We start from the raw sequence: 14,978 nt of genomic DNA on the forward strand, positions 1-14,978 counted from the left end.
TTTTAGACACGTTTCTAGGTTAATAAGCCTGGCAATACAAAATGTTGTCGAGCAAAGACACTGAAACTATGGATACAGAGTCAGGTTATAAAACCAGTTGTCACCATTCAGCTGTTAGAACTGTATTCCCCTGTGCCTTCACCCATCCTGCTCCTCTGTGAGTGATGTAATAACACGTTCTCAAGCAGAAGTTACCTAGAATGATTTGGCCCCTAACAACAATTTTAGCCTTTCAGTGGCTGAAGACCTTTTTCACCTTTACCTTCTGCTCCAGTCCAACTTAGACAAACTGTCCACTCTTAAACCTGCTGCCTCCAATACCATTTCAGCCATTTCAATGGCTACACTGCCAGTGAAGGACTGAATTTCTGAAGGCTTCCTCATCCCCATGCCTCATTCTCTTGGACATCAATTCCAGCCAAGATAACGATATTTAGGGGACACAGGACATATCTGTTAATGATCCAGGCTAATTCAGAGGAGTGGATGCACTGTCTCTTTGAATGAGCACAATACCTGTGACACCATGCTCAGATTAACATAGCCAGGAGCCAATTTGGCAGATCAAGAAAACTCTATTTTGGGTGGGTTTTTTTTTTTTTTGGTTTTTAATTTAAGTTTTAGTTAGTTAACATACAGTGCTATACTGGTTTCTGGAGTAGAATTCAGTGATTCATCACTTATATACAACACCCAGCACTCATCACAACAGGCCCCTCTTTAATACCCATCACCCATCTAGCCCATCCCCCACTGGCCTCCCGCCATCAACCCTTAGTTTGTTCTCTATCGTTAAGCATCTCTTATGGTTTCTTTTGCTCTCTCCTTTTTTTCTTTTCCCCTTTCCCATATGTTCACCTGTTTTCTTTCTTAAATTCCACATATGAGTGAGATCATATGGTACTAGTCTTCCTCTGACTGACTTATTTCACTCTAGCATAATACACTCTAGCTCCATCCACATCATTGCAAATGGCGAGATTTCATTCTTTTTGATGGCTGAGTAATATTCCACATCTACTTTATCCATTCATCAGTTGATGAACATTTGGGCTCTTTCCACAGTTTGGCTATCGTTGATTATGCTGCTATAAACATCAGGGTGCATGTACCCCTTTGAATCTGTATTTTTGTATCCTTTGGGCAAATACCTAGTAGTCAATTGCTGGATCATAGGGTAGTTCTCTTTTTAACTTTCTGAGGAACCTCCATACTGTTTTCCAGAGTGGCTGTACCAGTTTGCCTTCCCACCAAGAGTACAAGAGGGTTCCCATTTCTCCGCATCCTCGCCAACACCTGTTGTTTCTTGTGTTGTTGATTTTAGCCATTCTGACAGGTATGAGGTGGTATCTCATCATAGTTTTGATTTGTATTTCCCTGATGATGAGTGATATTGAGCATCTTTTCATGTGTCTGTTAGCCATCTGGATGTCTTCTTTGGAAAAGTGTCTTTTCATGTCTTCTGTCCATTTCTTAACTGGATTATTTGTTTTTTGAGTGTTGAGTTTGATAAGGAGAACTATTTTTGAACACATAACTTTGCCACTTGCCAAGCAACCAAAATAACTGAATAGAAAGTTTCTGAATAGAGGCGCCTGGGTGGTTCACTTGGTCGGGCAGCTGCCTTCAGCTCAGGTCAGATCCCAGGTTTTGGGGATCAAGTCCCACGTTGGGCTCCCTGTTCAGCAGGGAGTTTGCTTCTTCCTCTACCCTTCCTCCCTGCTCGTGATCTCCCCCTCTCTCAAGGAAATAAATGAATAAATTAAATAAAAAGAAAGTTTCTGAATAAACTTCAGAAATAAGAGAGTATGTTAATACCTCCTAGTAACTGGAAGACAAGGAAGTGTCAAGGGTACATGTTATTGAGTCAGGATCAGGATTAAGGTAAGGGGAGTGGGAAAAAAATTTTAAAGTTTTAAAGAGATGGGATCTGACCCTGCACTTGCATGACCCCAACAGTCTGTGCCTCACTTGTTTAACCCTATTTTCAGCCCAGGGATGGTGTCTTTATTTAAAAGTGTGATATTTTCTCATCATGGACTTTTGGCATTAACTTTATTTTATTTAATATTGAATGAAAGCATAATTTATTTTGATTACTGAGATTGTTTGATCTACCCCTGACCTTAAATTTTGAGCTCAAAGTCAGTGCCTCACTTGCCTCACCCTAGCTCCAGTCCTGGTGAGTCTTCAGTGTTTAATATTGATCCTGTCCTCACACACTAAGAGCAGTAATACTTAAGTATACCTGGCCTTGTTTTAAATTCTAGGCATCATTCCACTGTCTGCCTTTGTGATCTTGAGCAATAAAATTACCCTATATGAGATTATGTTAAAAAAATTTACAGTGGAGAATAAGGATATTCTTTTTACTGAATTGGTGGGATGATGAAATAAAAGTATATATGAGAAAACACTCTGTAAGTTTTACAAATTACTAGTTGTTTAGAAATATTTCTTGGATTGAAACTTTGAGAAAGTCCTAAAAATCAGTCTTGATCCATCCTTTGAGATACCCAGTACCTTAGTTTTTCATCGCTGCATAACAAATTATGTCAAACTCAGTGGCTTAAAAGAACACCCATCTATTATCTCACATTTCTGTTGGTGAGTAGTTTAGATGCAACTCATTTGTGTTCTCTGCTCGGGTCCTCACTCTCAAGGTGTCTTGTGGCTGGGCTGCATTCTTATCAGGAGGCTCTTAGGAAGGATCTCCCTGCAAGATTCAGGTTGTTGGCAGAATCGAGTTAACCTGTCACTGTAGGCCTGGGGTCTCCATTTCTTTGCTAGCTGTCAGGCAGGGGCCATTCTTGGCTCCTAGAAATTGACTGTATTCCTTGCCATTTAGCCCTCTCCAATTTCAGAGCCATCAGTGGAGAATCTCCCTTATGTAGAATCCCCAGTACCTGAATCCCTTTCTCCAGGAAGAAGGAAACTTGCCCCTTTTGAGGGCTCACCTAATTAGGTCCAGTCCACTAAAGATAATCTCCCTTCCTTAAAGTCAGCTGTGCTATATAACATAAATTAATCATGGGAGTGATATCCCATCATATTCACAGGTCCCTCCCACATTCAACAGGAGGTGATTATATGTGGCTGTGAACTACTGAGGGTAATATTAAAATTCCGACTATCACACCTAGAAAAAATAAATGATTACAGAATTTCTGACCATAACTGTAGCTGGAACTCCCAAGTTGCATATACTGTACTAAATTTAGAACAAAAGGTTTTAAAGTCTCTAATGCTGTGGTTTGTTTTGGTGTTTTTTGTTTTTGTTTTTTTTTTACCTTCTTTGAAACAACTGTGCTTCAACAGTTGTTAGCATCCATCAGGCAACTGCTTAAATGGGATATGTGCCACAAGACGCAAAATTGAGGCTTCTAATTCCCAAACTGAAAGGGTGCATTCACACGGTGAACTTTAAAGGGTCTGCTGTTTCATCGTTAATGTCTTCATGTTTTATCAACTCAGCAGCTACTCTCTTTCCGCTTGTCATTTATTTAACAAATACATATACGGCTAAGCACCATGCCAAGAGTGGAGTATGCAGTAATGAATGAGCACTCCTGTGTGTCTTCATGGTACTAAATGGAAATCCACAAGGTTTACAATTCATTCATTCTTCTTTCCATCAGAGTAACTTTAAGTGTAAGCAGCAATAAATTACTCTTACATCCTACTATTTTCAAAGGTGTAGCAATGGTCATATAACAAAATGAGGAGTGATGCATGGACCACTCAACTGGAACATGGACACCTGGGCTTCTGTGACGGCTCGCCGCCAGCATGCCTCTCAACCTGACCATACCTTTGCCTGTCTAGGCTTCAGATTCTATTCTGAGAGGTTGGTGGACTAGCCTATCGCAAGTATTTACTGTTTGTTACTGGTGCTTACTACAAACGGAAAAGAATTTTAGATTCTACAGAAAACGTGTAGGTAATATAAGTTTCAAATGAAATGCCATTAATTTACTTGGAAGGGAGTAAACTGCCAAACAAATATAATAACAACATACACATAATAATAATCATGTAAGTTCTGACCAGGTAGTTGGTAAGATTCTCCTTGGCTGAAAACGGGAAAAGTACAAGGATTTAAGGGGGGGGGGGGAAGATGCCTACAAAGACACAAGTTTAGTCAACCTAAAGACTAGGGGCCTGTATATTTTATCTTTAAAAGAAGGATTGTTGGGAATCTCTTTTCGAAATGAAGGGAAAGAAGTAAAGGATGCCTGCCAAGCAAGGAGAAAAGTTTGGATATTTTAGACATTAGCAGTCATTTAAGTTATATATCAAGAGAGTATATTTTTACCTGCAAAGAAAACACTGATTGGAAGTTATGAAGGGATACTGGGGTATTTCTAACATTTAAACTCTGATGGGTTAAGAGGGGTTTGGGTTTGTTGTTCATTTGTTTTCTTTATACGCTCACTCTTAGTGGCATGGTCAAACTAAGCATCTCAGTGCATGCATGTGCACTCATGGGGCAGGTAAGAAGGGACAGGACGGAAAAGCCAATTCTCAACCACTACAGACAAGTCAGATGTGTCCTAAGAAAGAAGTGGTTGTGACTTGAAAATGTCATTAGCTTAGCTCCCCAGACCGCTTTTTACATCTAAGGTGTGACTGAGTTGTGGGATGGGGCGCACAGGTTTTCCCACCCCATTCTCTAAAATACCTGTCTGCTGTGGAGTCATGGGGATAGGAGGGGGAAAAGGAAGGAGGCAGAACAAATACTGTAAAATGAGAATCATCAGAACTACCTATTTACTGAGGACCCCCAACATTACACCTGTGCTCTGTGCCTCATCGTATGCAGCCTCTGGTGTCGCTTTTAGTCACTGGATTACATAGGCAAAGAGAGGGAGGCTCGTGAGATTAAAAAGCTTTCATTTATGTATTTAGTTTCTATTTACTATAGCCAGGAACTTGACCAAAGTTATAAAAATAGCAACGGCCTAGACTGAACAAGAGACAGAGAGGGGTGTCGGAAGAGTTCTTTTTCTGCTCGGAAGAGGCAAAGACTCCTTGACAGTGGATAAGCAACCTTCTTTGGTATTGTGTAGTGTAATCAGCCATGGTCAATACTTTCTCTTTCATATTATTCAAAATTTTGATAATCAAAATGAGTGGTCTCAGCTATAAACTAGCATTAAAGCCATTATAAGGAAAAAAATTAATGTGATATTTATTGCAAGGACATTGCTCATGATAGAATCACCCTGAGCATTCAGTTGAGAAGACCCTTTGGAAATACGCTCTTAGCTTAGCACTCTTATTTAGGAGAAACTATGTTGTTTTCATCTGATGGACAGTTAGTTGTCTTTTTTACCCAAGTCAGAAGTGGAATCTCAAAGTAAGATTCATGCATTCTCATAGCAAGTGAAAATGATCTGATTCTGTGCACTTTGAATACCAACCAGACTTCATACATTTTATCCCCCACTTTAATATTTTCCTGAATACAAAATATCACAATCCTCCATTCAGTAGTTATTTACTGGTAAAGAGTTTGGCCATGTGCTGTGCTGGGAACTGAGGATAAAATGGTGAACAAACTATGAGCAGACCCTGCCTTCATGGAGCTTATCATCTAGTGGGAGAGACAGGTATAAATCCAGTAGACACACACACGTATTTATTACAATCTGTTCAAGGTTATGAAGGTAAAGGACAGGGAGATAAAATAGTAAGATACTATTTGATTCAGTAAGTTTGGGAAGGCTGTCCTGAAGAATTAGTATTTTAACCTAGGAAAAGGATAGATGCGAGTTAGAATAACAAAGGTGAGGTAGGGTTTGAAGACTGTTCACTAAGGGACCTGCCTGTGCAAGGGTCCAATAGAAGAATAAGTTTGGTGCACTCAACAGACTGGAAGAAGACCACTTTGGTTTGAGTGCGAAAATCAATGGGAAGAGCAGTAAGGAGTTTGCAAAATAAAACCACTGAAGGTATTGAAGCAGGGGCATGACCTGATCAGGTATGTATTTTCTAAAGATCTCTGTGGCTGCAATGTAGAAAACAGATTAAGAGAAACAAAGAAAACAAAACAAAAATGTAGGAAAAAGAATTCTGGATACTTGCACAGTATTGCAGGATTATGACGCTGGAGATGGAGAAACCTGCATAGATGAGAAAGCCACATATGAACAGAATCTGCGCGACTCACAAGCTAGTTTGCATATGGACGGTGTAGGAGAAAACAGTGTCCCAAATGCCTGCTTATATCCATGGCGTGGGTGCGTGCACGCACACTTGCATCACCTGCTGAGATTGGGGAATCTGCAAGTGTACAGTTTACCAACATTGGGCATCAGAATGGATGTAACTTGGGGGTATGGTTGTGAGTTCAATTTAAAAAAAGGTTGCATGTGAAGCACCTTTGATAAATACTCAAGGGAAGGTATCAGGCAAGCAGAAATATATATGAAGCTGAACGTTCAGAGAGGTCTGACTAGTTAAGATGCACATCTGAAGTCATAAGCAGGTATTTGAAAATGGAAGCAATGAACATGAATGAGATTGGCAAGAAAAAGAGTACAGAGTAAGATAAATATGAAGGCAAGCCAGCATTTCAAGAATGGGTAGAGAAGCTTACCCATTACAGAAAACTTAGAATATACAGAAAATAATTTAAGTACCCATAATTCTCTTGAATATACATAAAAATTGTTAACATTTTGGTACCAGAGCTTACAATTCCTATGAATACCCAAAATATTTTTACTCTTAATTAGCAGAGATAGTAAGTTCTCATTCAGTGTCAATGAATAGATTAATCCACTCAGAATATTGTTAAACTACAAGCATAATAAAGTAATGAATAAATAAATACATTCTGTAAAGAGTTAAACTTATATACTCAGTACCTCTAGTTAAGGCATCCAGAGAATTTGGTGAAATTAAGTTCTATAGTGTAGTTGCTTCAGAAAAAACTCACTGTCACATTTGAAAAACAGCAGAAAGCAGATGTTCTGTTAATGGTGGCATCGTGTTGCTGTGTGGGGGACAACACATTAAATGTGCATTATGATGGCAAAGTAGAACAACTCATTATTGGCTTTTCCTGCACGGAGTCATTTGTGTTCCTATTAAAACGAATATTAACTGGTTTGTTCTAATTTTATTTCAACTTCAACAGCTTTTAAAAATGTCAGTGTCTATAAGTACAATGCGTTTTTTAAATGCACCTAAAATTCATTCAAAAGAAAATGGCTGTGTGCATTGCAGTTATATGTAAATGTGAAATTGATGGAAAAGCATATTGTGATTAATGTGTAATATTTGGTATTTGCATAAGGGAGGTCCTTTCCTATTTTCAGTGGTACATGGTTTATGGGTTCTGTCGCAACCATATTATGTATAATGTAAGACACTGAGCTGAGCCTTAGGATGAGTATGACATTTAAAAATTTATTTTCTTAGAATGAATCAACATGCTATGAAGTAATTAACTTCTTCACTGCTTAGAGTCATGCCTTTCCAAAATTGAAGAATCTCTCTCCAGAATTATTAAATTTCAGGTTCTACTGCACCTACACTTAATGTTGTGGTAACTATTATGACATGTGTACATTTTTTGTCATTTTAAGAAAATTATTCATAAAAGAACACGACTTCTAAATCAAGTATTTCTTATTAAACTTTAGTTTTAATCTAGGTCTTTCAATATGAGTTTTATCTTAGCACCCGGATAGTTTTTTTTTTTAAACTCTGTTTTCATGATTTGACATTTTTAAAACTGTAGAGGAATTTAAAGAGTAAGAAAGCTCTGAAATATCCATAGCAATGAGGTATAGGATATATAGATAATAAAATAGAGAGAGAGAAGTATATAATATAGAAATTATATTTGAACATTTCAATAATGGTTTTTTAAAAGATTTTATTTATTTGCGAGAGTGAGCAAGAGAGCACAAGTTGGGGGGGGGTAGGAGCAGAGGGAGAGGGAGAAGCAGACTCCCCACTGAGCAGGGAGCCCAATGAGGGACTCGATCCCAGGACTCTGGGATCATGACCAGAGCTAAAGACAGCCACTTGACCAACTGAGCCACCCAGGCACCCCTCAATAGTGGTTTTAACCAACAGTTCCCTTTTATACTTATACTGAGCCAAACCATTTACTATTTGAATGAAACCAGGTTTTGTTTCCTTTTTCTGGTTCTTGGACTGATGACTAGATAAGGAGCCCAAAGACAAACACCAAGAAAGGTCATATGGCAATGACCAAGCTATAGCTGAATCAGACACATCAACTTCAAACAAAAACATCATGGATAAATAAGAAAGAATGAAACCAAATAAAACAAAACAACATACATATTTTATGAAACACAACTGTGGTGTGAACATATCAATCATAATAGCAAACTGTTCATTGACAAGATCTATTTTGGGCCATTTGGACCACTGTGTAGCAGTAAACTCACAAACAAGCACATCCATAATAGTGATGCTCGAAGTAAATTTAGAAAAAAAGTTTTTCCGTATGAAATTGTTTCTTTGCTTTTATAAAAAGGAAATGCATTTTCATTCAGTGGTAGATGCTGTACAAGAGATATATTACTGCAATAGTGAAAGGCAGGTTGTTTTTTTTTTATAAGAAGAAAACTTGATATGGCTGAAAACTGCCTCTAAATAAAGAGAAACAAATGACTTACATTAGTTTAGTGTTTTCAGATACACCATGTGATCATGCCAATGCTGAGGAGCATGGGTATATATTATTCTTTTCCACATTTGATAGATGAGAAAGGAAACTGAGGCACAGGACAGCTAAGTGATTTGCTTTAAGTCGATAGAACATACATTTCACAGAGCATCGTGGTAAAAATTTGAGTAGTTTACCATTCTTCTCTCCTATTCCCAAGAACCAAATTGCTCTAAACTAGGAAGGTAGGTTTTCTAGGAGCATTTTCTTCTTGGTGACATTTTATTTAAAATGCTGTAAAAACAGAAAGTCGAAAAAAAGAGGTAGAGAAATGCACCAAACAGTAATAGTAGTAAAACTTGCGAAAATAGCCAAGTCAGCAGGAAAGAGGTTAGACAGCAACTGAGACAACATGGGATGAAGGTGATGAGGAGAACATGTCAGAAAGTTGCTAGATGGATCTTATTTCCTGTGCTTATTAAACTCTGGGCCACTCCTTGTGCACCCCTGGTTAGGAATCTAAATGATCCTCACGGGTGCCTGATAATGCATAATAGACATTAAAAGATATTTGGTGAATGTCAGGATGAACATATTGTTGAAGTATAAGATAACTGAAATGTACGTGTATTTTAATATAAACGCTTAGCAATTTTGCATAAACAGTTTTTGTAGAGAATATTATTTTCAATTAATCTCATATTGTTTGGTGTCTCAGTTTAACAATTCTAGCAATGAATCTAATGTACCTTGCCTGGGTACGTATCGAACCAGAGTTTGCCCTGGAAGAGCTTAAAAATGCCTATGTAGGGGCGCCTGGGTGGCTCAGTCATTAGGTGTCTGCCTTCGGCTCAGGTCATGATCCCAGGGTCCTGGGATCGAGCCCCGCATCGGGCTCCCTGCTCAGCGGGAAGCCTGCTTCTCTCTCTCCCATTTATCCTGCTTGTGTTCTCTCTCTGGCTGTCTCTCTCTGTCAAATAAATAAATAAAATCTTAAAAAAAAAAAAAATGCCTGTGTAGTTCTTTGAATACTGGGTTGAATCAGTTTGCTGTTGTCACAGTTGTGTTGTGTAAAAAGGAAGAAACTCAAATTCAGCGCATACAGCAAGAATTTACTTCTCGCTCATGTTTCTGCAGGTTGGCTGAGGTTTTATGATCTTGGCTGACTTTGTTTGGGCGTGGCTCCAAGCTGAAGCTAGGATCCAAGTCCGCTCTATGTATCTCTCATCCTCTTTGCACCAGGGGCTACCTGTACCGTCTTCTCATGACAGTGATACAGTGGGAACAGAATGAGCCCAAGCCCAGAATCACACAAGCACATTTCGAGTCTCAGGTTACGTCATGCCCACTAACATCCATTTGGCAGAGGTAAGTTACATGGCCAAACCCAACATCAGCGGATCATGGATGTACACCCTTCCCACCTAGGTGGGGGCGGGGGAGGTTGGGAGTGAATATTTGCTCAACAGTAATCTAATCTACCATCCATACCTTAACCAAAATGCAGTGTGCCTTTGAGGCTTTATTATGGATTCCCCAAGACACAAACTATTTTCTACTTGTTACGCTAAGAAAATAGTAAGGTAGCTAAAAGTGTTTTAAGGGCAGCAGTTAAGACTTCTTTTGTTCATAAATAATGCAAAAACTTGAGTGTATGTGTATACCACAGGCCTTTGTCACCAAAGCTCTCACATACATACAGAGATTTTGCTTATAGTCTTAGTTTTTCCAAAATTCTTTATTAACATTTATAAAACGTGGGGAAGACTCTCTACATACCGGAATTTCATATTAACATATAGAAGTAAGAAGGCATAAACTGTAATCCACTGCCTTAGTGTGATACTTAAAATCATTGTATTTTTAATTAGAGATTTGTCAGGGAGATGCAAAAATCAAATTTCAAACTGCACATTTGTTGATTGGGCTTAATAAAGACTTGGGATTTTTGAATAAGCTGAAGATTGGCAATTTTCTTACCAGGGCTATCATTACTAAGAAGCAAACATTTGGTAATCCCAGTTCTGTGATGGAGACTGAACTCTCATGATGCCTTCTGTGAGGACAAAATGAAATGTGATTTACTACTTCATATTTTCAAAGCCATTAGAAGCCAGGAGACCTCTCTCCCTCTCACAGCTTTTATTGACTTACTTAATTTGAACATTTGCTTATTTTTTATCTCTTTAAGTTTCAAAATATCAGAGTTTCTGGAAATTGTCTGATGTTTTATATCAGACTGTTTCTACATCAAGGAATGACCAATTCATAGCCAAAGGAATTCTAAAACCACATACAGAAAAAAGAGAGAGCGTGCTCCATTGTTCCTCAAGCTCAACATGCCATTATCATACTTAATTTTATTTGTAAAAAGAAAAAAAATAACTGTTGTTTTTTGTCATGAACATTGCTTTCGGCAGTTGAGTCACTTTATTCTGCACAATGAAAATGATTTTTGTGGCAGTAAAGTCACTGCTCTTGGCTGAGTGAGCACATGGAAACTGAGTGGCCACACGAGACACCTCTGGGTTGACACTTAGGGAGAAGGGATGTACCTGTAACTGGTGTCCTCTGAATAGTTAATAAAGAGCTTTCAGGTAACATTCTTTGGAACATCTGTCTCAGGAATTGTAAAACTTCTTGATCTTTCTGTCTTTCTGATAAAAATATATCAAATAATATAGTGATAAATGATAAAGTAGTATATTCTTCACATACATAAAAGTCTGCCCTCAGTAGTTATTTGCTGAATGATGGACATTTTATCTATGAATATTTTATACATGTATCTACTTACTGATATGCACATACAAATAAACATTAAAAAAATTTTTTTTAAGTTTTTAATCAAAATTAGATGATTTCATAATTAACAGTATATTGAAGTCAGGGTCAGCTAAGTAATTTGGCAGGCCCAGTGAAAAATGAAAATGCAGGGCCCCTTCTTCAAAAATTACTAAGGATTTCAAGATGTTGACAAACATGAGGACTTCTAAGCATGGGCCCCTGTTCATCTGCAGAGGTCGTGTGCCCATGAAGCTAGTCCTGACCGAAGTATGTGCTACATGTGTAGAATGCTCTTTCTTCATGCAACAAAAATAATAAATTACCGTCTTTGGGAAGATTAACAGAATGAATCTCTTTTAGCATATGTATATGCAAATATATATAAGAAATTAGACAAAAATATATACATTTATGTGTTATATATTTATATCACATATAATATTTCAATATGGAGAGTCTACTTCATATAATTATATTACTATTATACATTTGAATTATGTAACCAAAGCAACTGTGGTATATTGTCATATACCTTTCCTCTGAGGATCTTATTCCATTTGTATGTTGGGGTGAAAATCAGCAATCTTCACCTCTTTCACGATCAGCCTAAAATTCTGAATGGGTGGTTTAGCCTTAATTCTCTAAGATTTCCTTTCATTTAAGAGGCTCCTGACATGAGAAGGCTAGAGCATCTCACAGGAATGGCTCAGAAGAGCATCACAATTTTCTTCTAGTCTTTCAATTTGCCTTCTGAATAGAAAGGATTCTAGGAAGAAGTATGCTAGGAAGCCATTCCCCAACATTCATCTAATAATAAAAATAATAATGATGAAAACAACAGACATTCTTAACCACCTGATATATGCCAATCTCTTTATATAAGTCTCTAATTCTCATAACTACCCAGGTGGTAATATTATCCCAATTTCACAGATATAGAAGACATTGCTCAGGTGGGCTTTTATTATATTGCATTATCTAATTGAGAAGAGGTAGAACCATGATTCAACTATAAATTCCCACATTACCCTATATTTGCTTGTACACATTGCCAGAAGATGAGCCCAGAGCTACTCTGGGAACAGGACAAAGGCCAGTCTGGGACTCTAAGTCACCCACATAGAGATACAGTGCTTCATCTCCAAAGGTGACCACATCAATTCTTTCCCTTTTTGAATGCACATCATGAAGAGATGGAGTCAATTTCCTCTCCTCTTGAATCTGAGCCAGCTGTGTGATTTACTCTGACCACAGGATAGAGCAGATTTGACACAGTGTGAGTCCCAGGCTTAACACGGAAGAGGCATCTTTCGCTTTCTCTGGACAGGAAGCTGGCCTCCATAATATAAAGGAAGCTTAGGCCATACAACTGGAGGATGAACCATCACGTGAGGAGAGAGAGGCCTTGTGGAAGAGCACTGAGGCACCAGACATAGGAGTTAAGCTTTGTATCTCCCAGACTAGCTCAGCCACCAGCCAAATGCAGCTGAGTGTGACTACCGCCAGTGTAACTTGGAGCAGACGAAATGCCCAGCCAAGCCCTGCGCCGATTCATGACCTAGAGAATTCTAAGAAACAATACATTGCTGTTGTTTTAAGCAACTAAGTGATTTGTTTCGTAGCAGCAGATACTCAAACACAGGGAAACCTGGGACTATTACGTTTTAGCAAAGCTGGCGATTTCAGCAGGTACGAAGCCCTGGCTGACTATCTCGAATACACGCATGTTTGGGCAAAGACGTGTTCTGAGACTCCATGGGAGTTCCAGTACAGTTGCTTAGGTCTCCTTTGGGATAAAACCTATCTGTAGAAGTTTTGATGTGACTTTACCTTCCCATCAGAACAAGCCATGAATACCCTTAATTGTTAGAGGAATGAAATACTTAAGGAAGAATATCTTGCCTGCCTTATGGCTAAATCCAACATTGCTGTTTCCTTCCCAAGATGTCAGAGTCATGATATGTCTGGTATTCTGCTCTCTGAGTCATGGTTTCTGCTCTTGTGAGAAGAAAACAATTTAAGATACTTTGTATAAAAAATAAACTTTCCATGGAGGATACTTCTGAAATTCAGGCCTATGCATGGCTTTTTCAAATTTCTAAGTTTACTTGCTTGATAGTCCTCTGATCATATACTGGCCTCTACCACAGAGCACTTGGGGATGAGTACTTGATAATTTTAATATGGCCCCAAACTTTGACATAAAAGGTACAATAAAATCATCTTGAAAAAAATTTTTTTAAAGATTTTATCTATTTATTTGACAGAGAGAGACACAGGAAGAGAGGGAACACAAGCAGGGGGAGTGGGACAGGGAGAAGCAGGCTTCCCGCCAAGCAGGCAGCCTGATGCGGAGCTCAGTCCCAGGACCCTGGGATCATGACCTGAGCCAAAGGCAGATGCTTAACGATTGAGCCACCCAGGCGCCTCTTGAAAAATGTTTTTAATATTAATTTCACTTAATGGGAAATTCTGTGATGAAGGCAGGCACACTTGATTAAATAAAATCCAACTATTTTCAGTAGATGCAATCAGCTTTTCCTGTTGTATCAAGTTGAGAACTTCATTCTGAAGATATAGTTGGAAGCCTCAGGTTTCTAAGTCGTGGTTTTAAGAAGACTGACAGCTAAGTACAAGATTTCTCTTTCTTTTTCTTCCCCCCACTAAATACACTCTCTAATGCTAGAAAGCATTTAAAAGGAGTTTTAAAGAACCTTTCCTCTCATATATTTTAGTTGACAACTAAAGTTTGCATTAGTATCTTAAAGGGAAAAAAATAAATTTCTTTGAAAGTGAGACTTTTTTTTCCTGCAAAACATCACATTTTGTCATGCAAATAATAGTTGCCCCTAAACTGAAATAGATATTATTGGACATTAATCACATCAATTCTTGGTTTTCTCACTTCGTATCTTCATGTGATGCTAAAGCATAAAGAATGGTTTGAAGCTTATGTCTTCCAAGGTTTTCCAATTACCAAAATTTTACTCTGGCTTTAAATGCTTGTATAACATAATAATTTTAATTAATGTTCCCAACAATTCTGTCCAAATGAGCCATATTAGTTATGTAATACAGAACAAGACCAGAAAGAAATTACAGCCTAACATTCTCAGGAAAAATAAATAAATAAACAACAAGAATAGCAAGACTCAGCAAATTCAGTGAAAACAATTACAACCTCCTCTGGCCTTTGGATTCCAACAGCAATAGCTCCCCTTTTGCCTAGTGCACCCAAAACAAACAGTTCTATTTGCTATTTAAGACCTGAAATATCGACCCTGCTATACAGTCTCCTACTGGCCAACATAATCTCAGCGGTCCAAATACCCCTGCCACGTGCTTAACTCCCACCTCTGTGCCTGTTCTCCCACTGTTTCCTCTGCACGCCGTGCTGCCCCTCCACTAAGTCAATGTCAACTTACTGGGTGGTTTCAGATCAAGCCTTACATTCCCTGCAGCCTTCCCTGCCCACTGCATCCTCCACTGGAGTCTAGTCCTAGTTCATGTACTTCGCCATGCAGTCATCAAGTACATA

Source organism: Halichoerus grypus, chromosome X, assembly GCF_964656455.1.
Source record: "Halichoerus grypus chromosome X, mHalGry1.hap1.1, whole genome shotgun sequence".
NCBI classification, from domain to species: domain Eukaryota; kingdom Metazoa; phylum Chordata; class Mammalia; order Carnivora; family Phocidae; genus Halichoerus; species Halichoerus grypus.